This window comes from Schistocerca nitens, chromosome 1 (genome assembly GCF_023898315.1).
Source record: "Schistocerca nitens isolate TAMUIC-IGC-003100 chromosome 1, iqSchNite1.1, whole genome shotgun sequence".
Taxonomy (NCBI): domain Eukaryota; kingdom Metazoa; phylum Arthropoda; class Insecta; order Orthoptera; family Acrididae; genus Schistocerca; species Schistocerca nitens.
In genome coordinates this window covers 402,164,699-402,170,698 of record NC_064614.1, presented here as the reverse complement: position 1 = coordinate 402,170,698, position 6,000 = coordinate 402,164,699, and the positions used below count along the sequence as shown (strand labels likewise).

At 41.5% G+C, this 6,000-nt stretch overlaps 1 long non-coding RNA gene across 1 annotated transcript in view; it reads right to left on the bottom strand.

Moving 5' to 3' along the window:
- Window positions 1–5,485: 5,485 nt before the first annotated feature.
- Window positions 5,486–6,000, bottom strand: part of LOC126235845 (uncharacterized) — a 38,848-nt gene continuing 38,333 nt past the window's right edge. Inside the window, exon 3 of the long non-coding RNA XR_007544819.1 lies at window positions 5,486–5,559. This is a non-coding gene — a long non-coding RNA (uncharacterized LOC126235845). The remainder of the gene's footprint in view (window positions 5,560–6,000) is intronic.

Here is a 6,000-nt window from a genome sequence, read left to right as displayed (position 1 = left end):
CATTGTCAATACGTCCCAGAGATGGCAGCACCATATGGCAGATGGAATTTTACCGCCAGCGGCGAGAATGAGAACTGTTTTAAATACTTAAAATGGCGACGTTTTCCTTACTTGAACAGCGTGCAATCATTCGTTTTCTGAATTTGCGTTGTGTGAAACCAATTGAAATTGATCAACAGTTGAAGGAGACATGTGTTGATGGAGCTATGGATGTGTTGAAAGTGCGTTCGTGGGTGCAACAGTTTAATGAAGGCAGAACATCGTGTGACAACAAACCGAAACAACCTCGGGCTCGCACAAGCCGGTCTGACGACATGATCGAGAAAGTGGAGAGAATTGTTTTGGGGGATCCCCGAATGACTGTTGAACAGATCGTCTCCAGAGTTGGCATTTCTGTGGGTTCTGTGCACACAATCCTGCATGACGACCTGAAAATGCGAAAAGTGTCATCCAGGTGGGTGCCACAAATGCTGACGGACGACCACATGGCTGCCTGTGTGGCATGTTGCCAAGCAATGTTGACGTGCAATGACAGCATGAATGGGACTTTCTTTTCGTTGGTTATGACAATGGATGAGACATAGATGCCATTTTTCAATCCAGAAACAAAGCGCCAGTCAGCTCAATGGAAGCACACAGATTCACCGCCACCAAAAAAATTTCGGGTAACCGCCAGTGCTGAGAAAATGATGGTGTCCATGTTCTGGGACAGCGAGGGCGTAATCCTTACCCATTGCATTCCAGGGGGCACTACGGTAACAGGTGCATCCTACGAAAATGTTTTGAAGAACAAATTCCTTCCTGCACTGCAACAAAAACGTCTGGGAAGGGCTGCACATGTGCTGTTTCACCAAGACAACGCACCCGCACATCGAGCTAATGTTACACAACAGTTTCTTCATGATAACAACTTTGAAGTGATTCCTCATGCTCCCTACTCACCTGACCTGGCTACTAGTGACTTTTGGCTTTTTCCAACAATGAAAGACACTCTCCGTGGCCACACATTCACCAGCCGTGCTGCTATTGCCTCAGCGATTTTCCAGTGGTCAAAACAGACTCCTAAAGAAGCCTTCGCCACTGCCATGGAATCATGGCGTCAGCGTTGTGAAAAATGTGTACGTCTCAGGGCGATTACGTTGAGAAGTAACGCCAGTTTCATCGATTTCGGGTGAGTAGTTAATTAGAAAAAAAAATCGGAGGCCTTAGAACTTGAATGCACCTTGTAAAACAAAGACACATGACATATATTTTAATCTAAAGAAAATACAAGAAGCGAATCGAAGTGTCAAACTGTTGGGATTCACAATACACAAAGGACTCTCATGGGACGAGTATATAAAATATCTGACTGGTAGACATACACATCTGACTTTCCTGCTATGTAAACTAATGTATTCTGTCACAAAAATTACTGATTAGCTGCAAACTGTATTTTCAGATGGCAGAAAAAAATAGTTGTATTCCAGGATTGGGTTGTAGAGAATCCTGTTAGAAACATGTCAGTCACTTTAATATCAAGATATTCCCAAGTCTTTATATGTATATCTGCTTAACTTATATTTAAGAAAATATACAGAAATTTACTCTGTTAATGAATGTACCTATGCACAGTTCCAGAAACAACTGCATGATAGACATATTATATTCAAGACTGTCACTTATACATAATAGCCACGAGCACTCAAGTCTGAAGATGTACAATAAATGGCCACAATCAGTAAAAATCATCACTATAACTAAATTTCAGGTAGAACCTGAGATATGGTTTAAAATGTCATATTATTCAATGGAAAAATACCTTCAAAGGTAACCTGAGTGACATCTACAATGAAGGAGAAAACTCTAATTGCTAGGACCAATCAAACAACGGAAAATCTAGGATGGGATGTAACAATATTAGAGAAGGAAAGTTGCCACTCACCATATGGTGGAGACGCTGAGTGATGATAGGCACAACAAAGAGTTTCACAAAATTATAGTTTTTGGCCATCAAGGTCTTTGTCAGCAATAGACACACATACACACACCCACCCACACACACACACACACACACACACACACTCACACAAACGCAACTTGCACACTCGTTTGCAGTCTCAGATAACTGAAACCACACTGTGAGCAGCAACACCAGTGCATGATGGCAGTGGTGACCGGGTGGGGGGAAAGGAGGATGCTGGGGCATGGAGGGGAAGGGATAGTATGGTGGGGGTGGGGGTGGCGGACAGTGAAATGCTGCAGTTTAGACAGAGGACAGAAGAGATTGTGGGGAGGGGAGGGGGATAAGTAGCAGAAAGGAGAGAAATAAAAGAAATTAAAACTGGGCGTGGCAGTGAAATGACGGCTGTGTAGTACTGAAATGGGAACAGGGAGGGGGCTGGATGGGTGAGGATGGAGACTAATGAAGGTTGAGGCCATGAGGGTTACAGGAACATTGCAGGGAAAGATCCCACCTGCGCAATTCAGAAAAGCTGGTGTTGGTGGTAAGGATCCATATGGTACAGGCTGTGAAGCAGTCATTGAAATGAGGGATATCATGTTTGGAAGCATGTTCAGCAACAGGATATGGCTATGGCACCATCCTATGCCAACCTAATCATGGGCCATCTAGAGGAATCCTTCCTAAAAACCCAGAACCCTAAAACCCTCATCTGGTTCAGATTCATTGATGACATCTTTGCTGTCTGGATTGAAGTTGAGGACACCTTATTCACATTCCTCCAGATTCACCCCCCCCCCCCCACCCTCCCTCCCCTCCACCCCCTCAATTTGTTTCACCTGGTCCTACTCAATCCAACAAACCACCTTCCTAGACGTTGACTTACATCTCAGAGATGGCTACATCAGCACCTCCATCCATATTGAAACTTCTAACCACCAGAAATACCTCCACTTCGACAGCTGCCACCCATTCCATACCAAAAAGTCACTTCTGTACAGCCTAGCCATCCATGGTTGTCACATGTGCCGTGATGAGCAGTCCCTCTCAAAATATACTGAGGGTCTCACTGAAGCCTTCACTGACTGTAATTATCCTCCCAACCTTGTACAAAAACAAATCTTCTGTGCCTTATCTTTCCAGTCTCCAACCACCTTCCAACGTCCCCCAGTATGGCCACAGAGGAGCATTCCCCTCGTAACTCAGTACTGTCTGGGACTGGAGCAACTGAATTACACTCCCCCCAGGGTTTTGATTACCTCCTGTCATGCCCTGAAGTGCGAAATTTCCTGCCCATTATTCTTCCCACCCCTCCTACAGTGGTATTCTGCCATCCACTGAACCTTCACAATATACTCGTCCATCCATACACAACCTGTGCTCCTAATCCCTTACCTCATGGCTCATACACCTGTAATAGACCTAGATGCAAGACCTGTCGCAGACATTCTCCTACCACCACCTACTCCAGTCCAGTCACTAACATCACCTATCCCATCAAAGGCAGGCCTATCTGTGAAACCAGTCATGTGATTTACAAGCTAAGTAGCAACCACTGTGCTGCATTCTATGTAGACATGGCAACCAACAAGTTGTCTTTCCACATGAATGGCCACTGACATACTGTGGCCAAAAAGCAAGTGGACTACCCTGTTGCTGAGCACACTGCCAAATATCATATCGTTCATCCCAATGACTGCTTCACAGCCTGTGCCATATGGATCCTTCCCACCAAAACCAGCTTTTCTGAATTGCGTAGGTGGGAACTTTCCCTGCAATACATCCTCCATTCCCATAACCCTCCTGGCCTCAACCTTCATTAGTCACCGTCCTTACCCATCCAGCCCCCTCCCTGTTCCCATTCCAGCACTACACAGCCATAATTTCACCTTCATCGCCACAACCAGTCTTTTTATTTCTCTCCTTTCCACTACTTAGCCCCCCCCCCCTCCCCACCTTCTCTCCAGCCCTCCGTCTAAACTGCAGCACTTCATTGTCCGCCACCCCCTCCCCCCATACTATCCCTCCCCCTCCCTGCCACAACCTCCTCCTTACCACCACCCAGTCACCACTCCCATCATGCACTGGTACTGCTGCTCACAGTGTGGTTTCAGTTATCTGAGAATGCAGCTGTGTGTGTATGTTGCATTTGTATAAGTGTGTGTGTGGATGTGAGTATGTGTGTCTACTGCTGACAAAGGCCTTAATGGCCAAAAGCTATAATTGTGTGCAATTTTTTGTTGTGTTTGTCATGACTAATTGCTAGTAAATAAGAATAGTGTAGCTCTGTAACTATAACATACTTTTCAAGTTGTGTTAAACGTAGCTATACCGTACACATAACATGAAACTGGAAGAATATATGTACTTTAATAATTAACATGCAGATGTATAATGGAGGGAATGATGTATTTATTTATCAATGATTGTGTAGATATGTAGTGACATATACAACAATGTAAAATATCTAATGAGAATCGACAGGTTGTAAATGTGTTGAACACTTATGTATTTAATTAAAAAGTACATCTACAACTCCAACTGATGAAGCCAATTTCATGGTAAACATGTTGGAAGCCCAATAAATAAACATCTATATTTTACAAGCTACAGATCAAGATATATAAGAGAAGTGAACAAACATACACTTTTGCAAATTCATTCCCAAAAATTCTTCCTGATTGTAAAGCTGAAACAGAATTTCATTTTGCATAAAATATAGACAACAGAAATGAGATTTTTTTAGTAAAGACAAGTTCGTATTCCCAAAACTGTATGTAAGGCAGAGAAGTATCTGATCAGAGGAACTGATAATTTAAATGGATGTTAATATTTAAGCTGTTATCAGCAAGCAAAGAGCATAATTAGTAATATTTTTATGAATTATTGCTGAAAATGATTTAAAATTGATCAGTAGACAAATGAAGCCACAATAAATTTTAACAAAGTGAAAATGTGTAATAAGTGACATTTAAGAGAATGAATTATTAACCCAAATTACAACATATTTACACTGTACACAGCAAAATAAATCTGATTATAAAGGCTACTCATTTATTCCTCACCTTTTGTTTTAGTGGGTCTTGATCAGATGAATAATCCTGTACATCCTTCATTCTCTTTTCTTCCTTTTTAGGTAACAGTTCTTCTTTTCCTGATCTGTCCTGTTCTACTTCAATGCCTGTTAATGTTAACCTGAATCCTCCTTGTAGAGTTTCAAGCTCTTGTTTAAGTTGCTCATTTTCTGCCATTAGGATTTTGTTCTTTTGTCCTAAAATTTCCATATTTTTTGCTGAATCTTCCAGTTCCATCATTACAACTGATAGTGCACTGCGTGCCTGTATTGGCATACCTCTCATATCTGAACTTGTAAGGCTTGATAGGGATATTGCTGATACAGACTTATGAGATTCTTCCTTCTGTGTAATTTCTACAATTGACATGGTACTTTTAAGTTTACTTAATTCTGACTGTAGCTTTTCTAATTTTTCTTTTTGTTTTGCCAGTGCTTCTGTAAGAGAAAGAATTTGTTGTTGTGAAGCTATAAGTTCAGCATTCACACCCATTTCGTCTGCCTGCATTGAATCTGCTGTCCTCTGGGCTTGTTCAGCAATTTCCTGTGCAAAAAAGAACAAAACTACAGTGAGTAACATTCAAAGAATTACCTTAATTGATTTAAAATTGTATAACAGCACTAATAATTATAGCACTATCAATTCCAACACACACAAAAATTCTGAATCAGGAAGGCAGGTACAACATGGTCAGGCGTATATATGTGTATTGATGTACAAGAACTTAACTCAGAATTGTTCACAACTGAGTAATGTTATTTAGAAGTGAACCAAAATGGTAAAAAGAAGTGTTAAAAATTCTCAAGTTAACCAGCATAACCAGAACTTTAATTAATATACAGACAAATCCAGTGTAAAACAGCAATAATAAGATAATATTCATGTTTATTTATCCTTCATTGGGTCCACAAGGAACCCAGTTTGGAGAATCTTTCAAATCAGACTCTCAGTTCAGTTAGTCATGGACACAGCCTGTGAGCTAGC